At 39.5% G+C, this 16,228-nt stretch overlaps 1 protein-coding gene across 1 annotated transcript in view; it reads left to right on the top strand.

Moving 5' to 3' along the window:
- The first annotated feature begins 2,036 nt into the window (after window positions 1-2,036).
- Window positions 2,037-16,228, top strand: part of ANKFN1 (ankyrin repeat and fibronectin type III domain containing 1) — a 436,237-nt gene continuing 422,045 nt past the window's right edge. Inside the window, exon 1 of the mRNA XM_077164850.1 lies at window positions 2,037-2,360. The gene's annotated coding sequence lies outside the window, so the exon portion shown is untranslated. The remainder of the gene's footprint in view (window positions 2,361-16,228) is intronic.

The raw sequence follows: 16,228 nt of genomic DNA on the forward strand, positions 1-16,228 counted from the left end.
AGCAGTTACTCCTCATTTTTCTCTCTCACCAATCCCTGACAACTGCTAATCTTCTGGCTCTATTCTGGATGTTTCATATAAATGGAATCATACCATATGTGACCTGTTATGTCTGGCTTCTTTCACTTAACATAATGTTTTTGAGGTTCATCCACATTGCAGGAAGTCTCATTCTTTTTTTTATGCCTGAATAGTATTCCATTGTATGTATATCCTGAATGTTCTCTTTTTTCTGTGTTTCTATGCCTCAAATTCCTTATCCATAAATTGGGGATTATATTATGTTACTGCCAAGGTTGTTGGGATGATTAAATGAGACAACATATGTATGCTACTAGTGTGATGCCTGGTACACGCTAAGATTGCAAATTACAGAAATTCCTTCATCTTCCTTCCCATTGTCATTATTGCTGTGATTATTGCCATTAATCACCAATATTTATTGAGCACTTACAACATAGCAGACACTGTGCTAAGTACTTGGCATGTATTCCTCATAGACTGGTCCTCTTATGTTAGTGGGATCTTACTGAGGCTTTCCAAGCTCTTTGCAGGAACCAGTTTGGGATTTGGTTGACTGGTTATTCCTTTCCCTCTGCAGTCTTTCCTTCATATCTTTAACCGTCATCAGCCCCATGGGAAAAGACTTTATCAGCAACTGCTCTGGTCCAGATTTTTAATATTTGCTCCCTCACCTTGATGGACTGGGGCAGCAGAGCCAGGTGACTAGGACCCTGAGGAATATTTTCCTCTAATATCCTTCGTGGGGAAAGATGGAGATGGTAGACTGGGCTAAGCCATTTGCCAACCCAGGGTGTAATGTATGTTGGCTCCGTCTAACCTATCTCAACATGGTAGGAATCCCCCCAAGAGCAACTGGTATTGGTCGAGGCTCTGAGGCACGGCATAGGCTTTCTTCTCCTGCTTTGGAAATGGTAGGAGTGGGAGTATGAAGGTGGCACCAATAATGTCCAGCCCCTCAAAATCAACGTTCTCAAGTGGGGAAGAGAAGTTGAGACTAGAAGGCATCAGAGGTCTACTCTGGCATGAATAGTCTGGATTTTTTGTCATTCAGACATGTTCTCTTTTACTTTTAAAAATGAATGAAGATTTCTCTACTGAAGTTCCCTTTGTCCAATTCCGTTAGTCATGAGAAACTCCAATCCTCTTAAAATGAAATAAAAGAGCCTCTGTGAAAAAGTAGATTCCTATTCTAGTCTCAAAAGTGTGTTTATGAGTGAAAGAAGCAGGAGACACGGTCTTCTCCTTGCTGAGTGATTTTGATTAATCTGTGACTCTGTTTCTCATATTTGAGAAATGGACATCCCAGTATTCTTTACTAGACCTGAGGGGCTGCCACCACTATGTGAAATGTCATCATCTGTTTTCTTTGAGGAAACAGCCATTGGAATGATCCCGGTGCTTTAAAATACAACCCTGAAATCCTTCATGAAAGATGAAGAGTTCCAAAAGTGAACACACAGTGCTGCAGAGTAGGGGATCTTTTCTTCTCTAATGGGATGTCGACCATGTGACATGCATTGAACTAGATAATTCATCCATATTGTCTCACTTCTCTTTTATAGCTCTCCTATAGGATAAATATTATTAACCCTATGTTGGAGATGGAGAGAGAGACTCAGAAAGTATAAGGAATCTGTTCAGATTTACACAGCTAAATAAGTGATTGAGTTCATATACGAACCTAAGTCTGCTCAAATTTACCTAAACCTTGGTGTTTCTAAAAACCTTTAACTTTTAACCCTCAAATAGTATTATTCCTCAACCCCTTTTAAATTTCAACAATGTTGAACATATCTGAGGATCGCAGAATCCTTCTGTGACATTCTGCCTTATAATGCCCATATGGCTTCACCTGGAGACATTCTCCAAGCCACAAGTTCATAAATAATGTCCCTTCAACTTGGTTAGGCTCCCAGTGCCAATGGAAGACAGATGATCTCCGGCTCTGCGCTGTACCTTTGCAAGCTAATGTGTTACTTCGTAGTCTTGGGTTGCCATCCCCTGGAGTGTTTGGATGCGATCAGTTGTCAGTTTCAGGTCTGTTGTTTCTCTCACCAGAAGACCAGCCGGTGGAAGATGACAGCCCCAAAGCCCTGCCGCTGTTAGGGGAGCTATCAAACTCGGATAATGACATAAACGAGTTGGTGTTCATCTGGGGAATCTCAGACAAAGCAGCCCAGAGGAAAACCATCTCTGTCGATGAAGGTTTCTTTCACTTGCAACAGAAAAAGCAGCAGCAGCAGCAGCAGCAGCAGCAGCAGCAGCACCAGCAACCGGAGCCCGTACAGCCCGTGCACAGGCTGGGGAGAGGTAAAGGGAGGCTGAAGCTGCCACATGTGAGTAGCATTTTATGATTTCTCTGCAGCTGGGAAAGGAATGCTAGGGAGGGGGGTTGGCTGGGAGATGGACATGCATGTAAGGGTTGGGGCTTTTTGTGTGGCTGGAAGGGGAGCTGGTTTACACAATTCACAAGTACATTTGGGATCTGTGCTCTTCTTCCAAACAAGCTGTAGAAGTGTGCCCACACGCATTTGCATTTTCTCCGCACTTGCATTTTCTCCGCAGAATGTAATAAATGTAAGCAGCAGGTGGGGAATATTTTCTTTTGTTTTCTTCTTCATTATCATCCTTGGAAGTGGGCTGCATGGCAAAAAGATGCCGCAGCCAGAAGGAGCTTTCTCAAGCAGAAAGACTTTCCAGAGGGTTTCTTTCCCAAGTTTCTTTTGCAGACCTGTGGATGCCTGTTCCATTTGTGCTGCTTCTTCTGCAGGGGTGTTTGCATACCACTAGTCACTAAGGGACAAGGACGAATTTTGTGTCTCTGGTTCTCGCCTCGAATTGTCTGTAGTGAGCAGATCTAAATCCAATACAGTTTAACCTCTCAGTTTTCCCCATTAAAAGAGTTCAAGAGCACAGTCTGGACATCAAAAGCATAGGTTGCATTTCTTGCATCCTTTCTGCCTAGGACAAATAAGCAGGTCATTCAGGGTTGACAGCAGGAACGTTCTCTTGAACTTTGGGAAAGTTTAGGTTTTTTTTGTTTGTTTCTTTTTTAATCCAGCTCTGGAATTTACTGTGAACACTGTGATTGAAGTTGACAAAATGCAGGAGAGATTTTCTTGCTTTAAAGTACTCATGTGGCTAGCAGCAGATTGTCCTAGCACGATGAGCTAGTGTGCACCTTTGGTTACTCGTTGTTATTAATGCTAGATAAGGTGCTGAGCAGAAGTGTACCTGGTCATGAACTTGCTTGTATTCTGATTGTTTGAAGACACATTTTTGCTTGGTTTGTTTTGTTTCCCTCCTTTCCTTCTTTCCTCTTTTTCTCTACAGATTTTGATGTTGCTGAGCATGTTATGTTGAATGTTTAGATGTTTGAGCAACTGCAGTAAACGCATAAGAGTTCATCTTCCTCAGGAGGAGGGGAAAAGGTGGAGAAGGCGAGTAAGGGAGAGACCCTTTGCTTAGCTGAAGGGCAGGCTTTGAGCAGCTGTGCGTAATGAGGATGGAGGGGTCTCAGGCACTTCACACTGAGGCTTGGCCAGGAGGAAAACAGGCAGCTGGATGCCTGGGTGCAGAACTGAATGCTGCTATGCTGGAGGACAGGGCCATGAAATATGAACCAGAGGATAGACTTCACGGATTTGGGAAGAGGGAATAAAACATCTGTCTTCTACAGGGAATCCTTTCACTGACAGTACTTTCCACCCTTTTTTACACCCCATGATATGCTGGAGTAAGCAGAAGAAGCCACTCAGGACTGGAGATGAGTGGCTGGAGTTCCCATGTGGTCATTCAAGCAATAGGGGTTCAACGTATAGGGCATTACAATGGCTGGAGCCGATCCATGCACAGCCATGTATCATGGCACACAGGTTGCGAGGGTCTAACTTTAGCAACCTTGGAAAAGCCAATGAAATGAGGCAAAATGAGTAATCTTGTATCTATTCTTTGTTGTTATTTTTTTGCCATTATTAGTAACAGTACATTGCAGAAATGTTACAAAGCGTTTTGTTTTTTTAATAAAAAGACAACCTTGTAACTCTTCTGATTCTTTTCTGTGCTCTCTGTCAGTCTTTGTACATGTATGCTTTTTTTATATTACATAGTTTTATCTACTGCCTAGATATACTCATTTGCTCTCCTTTTTTCCCCAAAGTTATTCAGTATGGTCTCATCTTCCATTTGTAAAATTTTCACATAGATTGTTAATTGTGGCTGGATTAAATATATTAATCCCTTAAATGAATATGCCATGATCTCTAGCAATTTTTGGACTTAGAATGCTCCTAATCGTTCCATAATTATATGTCACTATGAATACATCTGTGCACCCAGCATTGTTACTCTGATTTCTTTTTTACAGAATTATTATTTGGAGTTAATTCTCAATGCTGGGAATACTAGGTAGAAAAAAGAGCATTTTTATGGATTTTCATGTCTATTACTAAATTGTTCTCTGAAACAAATTCCCCTTGTCCAAAACCATGAGTTAATATGGTCTAGATAAATACATGTAAATTTATCTAGCACCCCATGCACATTAGATTCTATTTTCCCCCTAAATTAGAAACAATTCCAAGTTACTGGTCATTTTTTTAAGGTTGCCTTTGAGTTAGGCAGCATCAACGTCCATACAACAAATCTGCAGGTTCTCCATTTCCCTCCCTTTGTATGTGCTCCCCCCTGCCCCCTCCCCAGGAGAAAACTAAATTCTCCAGCCTCCTCCTTTCACCTCCACAAGGGGTGAAGAGGGGAGGAGGGGTGAACCTGTGTGTCCTGCCAGGGCACCTGAGAAAAATGAGCAGGGACTGCAGGAGGGGAAGCCAGCCAAGCATTGTCTCCAGGCCCTGGACGCTTCTCAGGCCCTTCGTTCTCCCCACCCTATCCATGCTGAGCCCGTGTAGGGATGAACTCATTCTCTGGGTGGGAGTTGAGATATGGCAGGGTGGGAATGGGGCCACTGGGTAACTTAGCAAAGCTTATTGGGACAAAAGGAACATATTTTAGGGTCTCCACTGCCTTGAGTGCTTCCCCGAAACGCATGGTTTCAGTGAAGAAGTCAGAGAGGATTGCATACTAGCCCTTATCAAATAAGAGCTGTCGGATGCTTTCTAAATCCCTGCCTCCTGTAAAGACACTTCTATCAACAATCTATTTTTTCTTTTATCTCCTCTCCCCTTGTAGCTTGTCAATTTTGAGATTAATCTATGCTTTTCTGACCTCTTGTATAGCTCACTACAAATTGCTTCAGTGCTAATCTCTTTTGTTCATTCAGTAATTATTTGTGCAAAGGGAAGAGGGAACCACACAGCAGTTCAGTGTGCATTACCTACCCTGAGCTGTGTAAAGTGGGAAATTACAGTGTCTTGGGTGCAAGATTTTCCCGTCATATATGAGTGGGTTTGATAAGTGTGTGAGTGTTTTCTTTCAGTTTTATTGAGGCATATTCACACTCCACACAAACCATCCAAAGTGTACAATCACTGGTTCACATTACCATCACAAAGTTTTGCAGACGTTTCTGTGATTGATTTCAGAATATTTTCATTACTCCAGAACAGAATAAGAATTAAAAAAATGAAGCTGCACTCTCCCATACCCCTTCCCCCCCCCATTTTGACCCAAAATATTGGTGGTGTAGTACATTAGTTACTGTTGTTGAAAGAATATTAAAATATTACTTTTTAACTATAGTCCATAGTTTGCAACAGTTATGTTTTTTCCCATATACTCCTCTATTATTTTTTTACATTGTAGTGGCTCATGTAAGAACTTATTTACATGCATGACTCAAAGCAACCCCCTTCAAGCAAATTCACTTACGTTACTATTTCTTATAATTCTGAGAATTAGCTACTGTCACCTCTATCCATTCCCAAACATTTAAGTCCAACCTTGTTAACAATTTTGTACATATTAAGCAACTTGTCTCCCTTCTCTAGCTTCTGTCTATCTCTAGGTACCTGTATTCTAAATTTTTTCCTATTCATGTCTTTATTTTATTACTCACCTAACCATACACTGGATAAAGGGGGTAGTAATCACAAGTTTTACATATATATATTTTTTTTAATTGAGAAATCTTCACAAACATACAGGCCATGCATGGTATATAATCAGTGGCTCACAATATCATCACATAGTTGTATATTCACCATCATGATCATTTTTAGTACATTTGCATCACTCCAGAAAAAAGAAATTAAAAGAAAAAACTCATACATCCCATATCCCTTATCCGTCGCTCTCATTGACCACTAGTATTTCAATCTACCCATTTTTTTACCCTTTATTGCCCATTATTTATTAATTTTTATCCTTATTTTTTTACTCATCTGTCCATACTTTGGATCAAAGGAGCATTAATAAAGTTTTCACAATCACATGGTGACATTGTAAATGCTATATCATTATTTAATCATCTTTAAGAACCAAGGCTACTGGAACACAGCTCAACAGTTTCAGGTACTTCCCTCCAGCCACTCCAATATGCCATAAACTGAAAAGGTTTTAGTGTATAATGCACCTATATAATAAATAAGTAATAACCTCTAGGATAACCTCGCTACTCTGAAATCTCTCAGCCACTGACACTTTATTTTGTTTCACTTCTCTTCTCCCTTTTGGTCAAGAAGCCTTTCTCAATCCCATGATGCCAGGTTCTAGCTTATCCTAGGAATCCTGTCCCATGTCACCAGGGAGATTTACATCCCTAGGAGTCATGTCCCACATAAAGGGGAGGGCAGTGAGTTCACCTGCCAAGTTGGCTAAGTGAGAGAGGCCACATCTGAGCAACAAAAGAGGTTCTATGGGGGTGACTCTTGGGCATAATTATAAGTAGGTTTAGATTTTCTTTTGCAGGAATAAGTTTCATAGAGGTGAACCCCAAGATTGAGGGCTTGAGCTATTGAATTGGTTGTCCCAAGTCCTTGCAATAATATCAGGAATTCCCCACATGGGGAAGTTGAATATTTCCACCTTTCTCTCCATTCCCTCAAGGGGACTTTACAAATACTTTTTTGTTCTAGGCCCAAATTACTCTGAGATATTTATGGGCACACACTAATGTGTACAAACCAATAGGATCTCACACCCTATTCAAGATTCCATGTAATTATGGTGTTCAAATAAACAGATCATATCAGTTACATTAGATAATACACTACCCAAAATATAAATTTTGTACCAAATAAACATCCCTTCCTTTGATCTCGCACAGAAGTTGAAGTTTTAAAATATGAATCATATCATACTTTACCCCGTATTCTGATTTACCTTAGTCCTATCCAAATCAGCGTCATTCATGTCCCTAGTTGAAATATGATCACTTTTCCAACTTGTTTAACAGTTGCTATGTTAAACTACTTTTGTAGTTTAAGTACTCTAACTCAGTCTCAGGTGTTACATATATACCCAAAGTTTCAGGAACTGGCCAGGTTATGCTCAACTAGTTGTGTATCTCCGAATTTAGAAATAGCAGTTTAACTCCTGAATCTGTGTGGCTGCTGTAAGAACTTACAATTTAGGACCTTTTACACTAGGCCCTAACCTGATAACCCATGCTCTCAACTTCAGTTCATCAAATTTGCACTTTATAGTTAGTCCATATGAGTGAGGCATGATGATATTTGTCTTTTTGTTTCTGACATTTCATTCAACATACAATCCTTCAGATTCACTCACCTATTTGCATGACTCACAACTTCATTCCTTCTCCCAGCGGCACAGTAATCCATTGTATGTATACACCATAGTTCTCCCTTCTTTCCCTCAGTCATGGTACCCTTAGGCCACTTCCATCCATTGCAAATCAGGAACACTGCTACCATAAACACCAGCGTGCAAATGTCCATTCCTGTCCCCACTGTCAGCTCCTCCAGATATATACCTAGCAACAGGGTTGCAGGATCACATGGCAACCCCACCCCTAGCCTCCTGTGAAATCCCCACACTGCCCTCCAAGAGGCTGCACCTCTCAGTTTCTCTACCACCGTGAATAGGTCCATCTCTTTTTCCACATTTTCTCTAAAAGTTGCTTCTCTCTGTTCATTTTTAAACAGTTTTATTTGCATATCATACAATCCAACCTAATAGGCGTGCCTTTGCTACCATAATCTATATGAAGCCATATTATCATTTACACTGTACTTCCTTTTATACCAGTCCTAACCAGATTGGCATCATTCATATCTCTAATTGAAGTGTGATCTCTTTTTCAGTTTCTTTGCTATGTGGACTAATGCTGACTGTCACAGCTACAGAACTCTAACTCTGAATCTTAGGGCTCTCATGGATGCCCTGCGTTCCAGGGAAATACCAGGTTATGCACACAGAGCACAGCATTTCAGAATGTAGAAATGCAATTAAAACTCAGAAGTAAATGTGGCTGCTGTAAGAGCTTCCTATCTAGGCCCTCGTTTTCTCATAAGCATTTTCTAAATGAGACCATCAAATATCTGTCCTTTGGTTTCTGGCTTATTTTGCTCAGCATAATGTGCTCTAGGTTTATTCATTTCATTGCATGCTCATGACTTCACTCCTTTCTGGAGCCACACCATATTCCATTATATACATATATCGTACACCACAGTCTGTCCTTCTGTTCATCAGTCAGTGGACACTGGCCACCTCTGTGCAATGGCAATCATGAATAATGGCACCATAAACATCAATGTGCAAATAACTAACCATGCCCCTGCTTTTAGTTCTTCCAAGTATTCCTATTAACAGGATTATATGATCATATGGTGACACTATATTTAGCCTCCTGTGGGTCCATCATTCTGCCAACTATAGGGACTGCACCTGTCTACTTAATCTGCAGATTTTACTGCATATTATATTTGCATACCATATATTCTATCCAAAGCATACAATAAATGTCTCACAGTATCCTCACTTAGTTGTGCAATCCTCTTCACTCTCAATTTTGGACATTTTTCATTGCTCCTAAGTGAAAGATAACAGATAGATAATCACACACACAAAAAAGAAAACTTGAAACACCCCACTTTCCTGATCTATTCCAATTATTTTCCTCTAGTAAATGTAGTACTAATAGTAATAGGTATTACTATTAATAGGTATTACCAACAGTAATAGGTATTACTGTTAAATATAGTTCATAGCATGCAATAGATGGTTTTCCCCATCTCTTACTCTATTATTAACTCTTTACACAAGTGTCATACATCTGTAGTAGTTCATATATAAACTTATTTATATTTGTAGTGTTAGTTGGTGAGATACATGACTTTAAACAACCCCTTTCAATCAAATTCACCTTCAACATGAAGCACTATCACTTAATAATCTCACACTAGTGAATGAGTGTCACCTCCATCCATTCACAAACATTTACATTCAACCTCATTAACAATTCTGTACATATTCGGTAACCACTCCCCCTTCTTTAACTTCTATCTTTAGTTCCCCTACATTTTACATTTTAAGACTCTAAGTTTATATTTTCTAGGTTGTTTGTATGTGAAATCATACAATACTTGTTCTTTTGTGCCTGGCTTATTTCACTCAGCATTATGTCCTCAAGGTTCATCCATGTTGTTGCAAGCTGCAGGACCCTATTTCTTCTTACTGCTGCATAATATTCCATCAAATGTATATGCCACCTTTTGTTTATCCCTGCTTGGGTTGGTGGGTGCTTGGATTGTTTCCATCTTTTGGCAACTGTGAATAATGCTGTTATGAACATCGGTGTGCAGATGTTTGTTTGTTTCACTGCCTTTCAGATCTTCTGTATATATACTTGATAGCAGAATTTCTGGGTTGTAGGGCAACTCAATACTTACTTTTCTGAGGAATCGCCAAACTGTCTTCCACAGTGGCTGTACCATTTTACATTCCCTCTGGCAGTGAAAAAGTGTTTCTCTACATCCTCTCCAACATTTGTAGTTTCCTGGTTATTTTACAGCAGCAATTTTTATAGGTCTGAGATAATTTGTTTGTTTGTATGAACATCTTTTCATGTGCTTTTAAGATATTTGTATCTCCTCTTTGGAAAAAGGTCTATTTATATCTTTTGCCCATTTTATAGGGTTGTTTGTACTTTGTTTTTCAGTTATAGGATTTGTTTATATATACTAGGTATCAAACCCTTATCAGATATATGGTTTCCAAAATTCTCTCCCATTGAATTGGCTACTCCATCACCTTTTTGACAAAGTCCTTTGAAACACAGAAGTGTTAAATCTTGAGGATTTCCTGTTTATCTATTTTTCTTTCATTGCTTGTGCTTTGGGTGTAAAGTCTAAGAAGTTACTTCCTATCACTAGTTCTAGGAGATGTTTTCTTATATTTTCTTCTAGGAATTTTATGGTACTGGCTCATATAGTTAGGTCTTTGATCCACTTTGAATTAATTTTTGTATAGGGTGTGAGGTGGGGTCCTCTTTCACCTTTGGATATCGATGTCCAGTTTTCCCAGGCCCATTTATTGGGCAGACTATTCTGTTACAGTCCAGTGGATTTGATGGCCTTGTCAAAAATAAATCACCCATGTATCTGAGGATCTATTCACAAACTCTCAATTTGATTTCATTGACCGTTATGTCTATCCTTTTGCCAATACCATGCTATTTTGACAACTGTGACTTTATAATAAGCTTTAAAGTTGGGAAGTGTATATCTACCCACTTTGTTCTTTTTAAGGAAGTTTTTGGCTCTTTGAGGCCCCTTTCACTTCCAAATAAATTTTAAAACTAGCTTTGCCAAGTCTGCAGAGTAGGTTGTAAGATTTTCATTGGTAATGCATTGAATCTGTAAATCAATTTCAGTAGAATTGATATCTTAACATTTAGCCTCCCTACCCATGAACATGGAATGTCTTTTTATCTATTTAGGTCTTCTTTGATTTCTTTTAACAATGCTTTGTAGTTTTCTTTGTACAGGTCTTTTATATCCTAGGTTAAATTTCTTCCTAGATACTTGATTATTTTAGTTGCTATTGTGAATGGAATTTTTTCTTAGTGGCCTCTGTGTTTAGGTCATTATTAGTGTATTAGAAACATTATTGATTTTTGTGCATTAGTTTGTATCATGTCACTGTGGAATTTTTTGTTAACTCAAGTAACTTTGCCATAGATTCCTAGGGATTTTCTAAGTGTAGGATCATGCCATCTGCAGATAATGAGAGTTTCCCATTTGGATGCCTTTTATTTCTTTTTCTTGTCTTATTGCTCTACCTAGAACTTATAGCACAATGTTGAATAACAGTGGTGACAATGTGAATCTTTATGTCATTCTCGATCTTAGGGAAAATGCTTTCAGTCTCTCATTATTGAGTATAATGCTGGCTGTGGATTTTTCATATATGCTTTTTATCACATAGAGGAAACTTCCTTCAATTCCTGCCTTTTGAAGTGTTTTCATTGGAAAAAGATGTTGAATTTTGTTAAATGCCTTTCATCATCAATTGAGATGATCATGTGATTTTTTTCCCCTTTTGATTTCTTAATATGTTGTATTACACTGATTGATTTTCTTGTGTTGAACCACCATTGCATGCCTGGAATAAACCTCGCTTGATTGTGGTGCATAATTCTTTTAATGTGCCATCGGATTTTGTTTGCAGGTATTTTGTTGAGAATTTGTGTATCTATATTCATTAGAGAAATTGGCCTGTAGTTTTCCTTTCCTGTAGTATCTTTACCCAGTTTTGGTATTAGAGTGATGTTATAGTGAATTAGGTAGTGTTTCTTTTGTTTCCATTTTTTGGGAAGAGTTTGAGCAGGAATGGTTTTAGTTCCTTTTGGAATGTTTGGTAAAGTTCCTGTGAAGCCATCTGGCCCTGGGCTTTTCTTTGTAGGAAGGGTTTTGATGACTGGATTGAGTCTCTTTATTTGTGATTGGCTTCTTGAGGTGAGGTGTTCTATTTCTTCTCGAGTCATTATAGGTTGTTCTTGTATTCTAGAAAATTGTCTGTTTCATCTAAGTTGTCTAGTTTGTTGGCATAGTTCATGGTGTCCTTTTATGATTTCCCAAAATTTCTTCAGGGTCCATGGTAATGACCCCTTCCATTTCTGATTTTGTTTATTTGTATCTTCTTTCTTTTTGACTTTGGCAGTCTAGCTAGTGATCTGTCAATCTTGCTGTTTTTCTCAAAAAAACTATTTTGATTTTGATTCTTCTATTGTTTTTTTTTGTTGTTGTTGTTTTCCATTTCATTTTTTTCTGCTTGTTACTACTTATTTTTGGGTTAGTTTTCTATTCTTTCTCTTGATTCCTCAGTTTTTCAGTTAGGTCTTTGGATTTAGCTCTCTCTTCTTCTTCTTTTTTTTTTTTTTTTCATTTTTTGGCATGGGCAGGCTCTGGGAGTTGAACCTGGGTCTGTAGGGTCTCTTCCTTTTTAATGCAGTATTGAGATCTATAAATTTCCCTCTCAGCACTGCCCTCATTGCATCCCACAGGTTTTGGTATGTCCTATTCTCAATTTCATTCATCTCCAGATACTTATCAATTTCTTCTTTGACCCATTGATTATTTAAAAGTGTATTGTTTAGCCTCCAAATATTTGTGAAATTCTGGTTCTTTGGTAGTTATTGATTTCCACCTTCATTCCATTATGGTCAGAGAAAGCGCTTTGAATAACTACAATCTTATAAGATTTATTAAGACTTGTTTGGTACCCCAACACATAAGCTAGCCTCAAAAACATTCTATGAATAATATAGAAGAATGTATATCCTGTTGTTTTCAGGCGTAACCATCTATATAAGTCTGTTAGGTCTAATTTATTTGTCACCTTGTTTAGGTTCTCTGTTTCCTTATTGAAAAGAATGGTGTAGTGAAGTCTCCAACCATTATTATTGAAATGTTTATTGTTCCCTTCAGATTTTCCAATGTTTGCCTCATGTACTTTGGAACTCCTTGATTGGAGTAAATCCTTGATTGCTTAAATATTTATGGTAGTTATGTTTTCTTGAATTGTCCCTTTTATTAATATATAGTGTCTTTCCTATGCTATTATATATAGGAAATATAAAAGTTTATGTATTTTAAAAGTTTATGAATTAAAGCCTATTTTGTTTGATGTCGTTGTAGCTACCCTTGCTTTCTTTTGGTTACAACTTGCATGGAATATGTTTTTCCATCCTTTCACTTTCAAACTATTGTATCTTTGGGTCTAAGATGAGTCCTTTGTAAATAATATAAAAATGGATCATGTTTTATAATCCATTCTGGAAATCTGTATTTTTTAATTGGGGGTTTAATTCATTAACATTCAAAGTTATTACTATAAAGGCAGTTCTTGTTTCAACCACCTTATCCTTTGGTTTTTAGTCATGTCTATTTTTTTTCTTCTCTTTTTGTCCCTTAAGTAACCCTTACTAACACTCTTCAGTTCTGTGCCTTCCTTTAGACCGCTCTCTCCTGTCTTTTTTTTTTTGGCCAACAGAATTTCCTTTCACATTTCTTGCAGGGCGTGTCTCTTGTTAACCATGAGAATTTTAAGCTCACCTTCACTTTTGAAGGACAGCTTTGCTGAATTTTTGGATAGCAGTTTGTCTCTTTCAGAATCTTAAATATGTCATGCCATTGCCTTCTCACCTCCATGGTGTCCATTGACTTGAGAGTATTTAGTCTCATGTGGTTTCCCTTGTATATGGTGAGCTACTTATCTCTTGCTGCTTTCAGGAATCTCTCCTTCTCTTCAGCATTTGACAGTCTGATTGGTATGTGTCTTGGAGCAGACCTATTGGGAATTATTCTATTTGGAGTTCACTGAGCTTCTTTGATTTGCATATTTATGTCTTTTACACGGGTTGAAAATTTTCCCCAATTATCTCCTCAAATAATCCTCCTAGCCCTTTCCTCTTCTCTTCTTCTTCTGGAACACCAATTATTCTTATATTTGTGTACTTCGTGTTGTCAATCATTTCCCTGAGATCTGATTCAAGTTTTTCCATCTTTTCATCATTTTTTCTTTTGTGCATTTGTATTCAGTTGCCTTGTCCTCTAGTTTGCTTATTCTTTCTTCTACCTCTTCAAATCCACTGTTGTGTGCCCCTAGTATATTTTTTATTTGATCTTTGTATCTTTCACTTCTGTAAGATCTGCCATTTTTCTGTTTATTCTTTCAAATTCTTCTTTATGCTCTTCTGGTGTCTTCCCTGATATTCTTTATGTCTTTAGCCAACAATGAGTTCATTTAGATTTGGTATGTACATCTTAGATTATTTTTCCAAATTCCTGTCTCCTCTGGCTTTTTATTTTGGTTATTTGGCTTGGCTATATTTTCTTGCATCCTCTTGTGCTTTCTGATTTTCCGCTGATTTCTAGGCATCCGTTTATCTTGAGTAGATTATTTTAGAGTGGATTGCCCTTGCTTAGCTGAGATTTTATAGTTACATGGGTTTTTGCCGAAGGTGTCTTTTGGCACTTAGTTTGTCAATGATTCCCACCTAGACCTAGCTGAGTCCTCCTATGAGAGATGCAAGTCTATCTGGGAATTTGTTGAATATTAGACAGAAAAGCAGTTTGCCTGTGTGCACATTCCCTGTGTACCCAGCAGATGGCACTCTGGTCCAGATCTTCCCATCAAACTCCCTTCTCCCCCACCTGTTGCAATGCATTGGGCAGGGTCCAGACCAGGTGAAAGTCTGGTCAATGCAGCAGGTCTCTATGCATGCTGGAGACCACCAGCTCCAGAGGTGGGGGATGGGCACTTTGCACCTTGGCGGGGAATCTGTTTGTGAGCATGATGGGTCTGGTGATTCTCAGGCTCCCGAGTGGACTGACCTCAGGCTGTGGGACTGAGGGGCTCACTTTCCCCAGCCTGTGGCCAGCCCAGGGTGCCCTGCTTTCTGTTGATTAGATAGAGCAAACCAATGTGTACCCACAGGCCTCTGGGTGGGAGCCATGGTGCCATGGTGAGGTTCTCCCCCTTATTCCCACTCTCTGCCCATGCAAACCATGAGTGCCCTAGATTTCCATGGAGAAAAGATATAGGGAGAAGGGGTATAGGCAGCAGGATCCAAAACCAGCTGTTTGAGTTTGTGAAAGCTGCTGGAATGCGATATACCAGAAATGGAACAGCTTTTAAAATGGGGACTTATTAAGTTGCAAGCTTATAGTTCTAAAGCCATGAAAATGTTCAAACTAAGGCATCCAGGTAAAGATACCTTGGCTCAAGAAAGGGCCAGTGATGTTCTGGGTTTCTCTCTCAGCTGGGATGGCACAGGGTGACGTCTGCTAGCTCTCTCTCCTAGCTTCCTCAAATGGCTTCACCAGGGGCATTTTCTTTCTGCACCTCCAAAGGTCTCCATCTGTGTGGGCTCTGAAGCTTTTTCCAAAATGAGTCCCTCTTAAAGGCCTCCAGTAAGCAACCCCACCATGAAAGGGTAGAGACATATCTCCATGTAAACAGCATCAAAAGGTCCCACCCACAATTAGTGGGTCATATCTCCATGGAAACAATAAAAAAGATCCCACCTAGCAATATTTAATGGGGATTAAAGAACATGGCTTTTCTGGGGTCCACACAGTTTCAAACCGGCACACTGGACAACTAATGGTCAGATCAGCTTTGCGTCTGTATCCCTGCTCCTCCTGAGGGGAGGTCCCCTGGTCTCCCCCCAAACCAAGCACCCCCAGCAACCTGCCAAGGGTTGGGTGACAGACCACTTGGTAGACCACTTGGCACTGCAGCAAGGTCTCTCTCTATGTGGATAAACCAAGGTTGCTCATCCTGGTTTCCCATTCCGGAGCTCCCGCTGTGGGCTGAGAGGAATGACTCCCCAGCTGTCTGTGGAGGTGTGAGTGGGGGGGGACACCATGCTCCCTGCAGACACTTCACACCAGCATAGCAGCTGGTCCTATGTGCAGGCACAACTGGAAAAGCTCATCCTGTCCTCCATTTGTATTTTCTCCACTTTTTCATACAGTACCTCCCTATGTGGTGTGGAAGTCCCTCTCTGGCCACGTGTACCCAGGAGCTGCTATTGGTCATTTTCTTCCTTTTCTCTAATTAATCCACGGTGGAGAAGTTAGCTCTGCCTAGCCTATTCCACCATCTTCCCGGAAGTCTTCTGTGTGGGTTTTTTTTTTTTTTTCTTTTAGGAGCTTTTGTGACTCTTTCAGAGTGCACGGGCTTATTAGCAGAAACACGGCTGCAGAAAACCAGTGTTCGCTGAAAGGTGAACTCTGATTTGGGTCTGAATTCAAGTGGAGTGGACAGGGTAGTA

This window comes from Tamandua tetradactyla, chromosome 6 (assembly GCF_023851605.1).
Source record: "Tamandua tetradactyla isolate mTamTet1 chromosome 6, mTamTet1.pri, whole genome shotgun sequence".
NCBI lineage: Eukaryota > Metazoa > Chordata > Mammalia > Pilosa > Myrmecophagidae > Tamandua > Tamandua tetradactyla.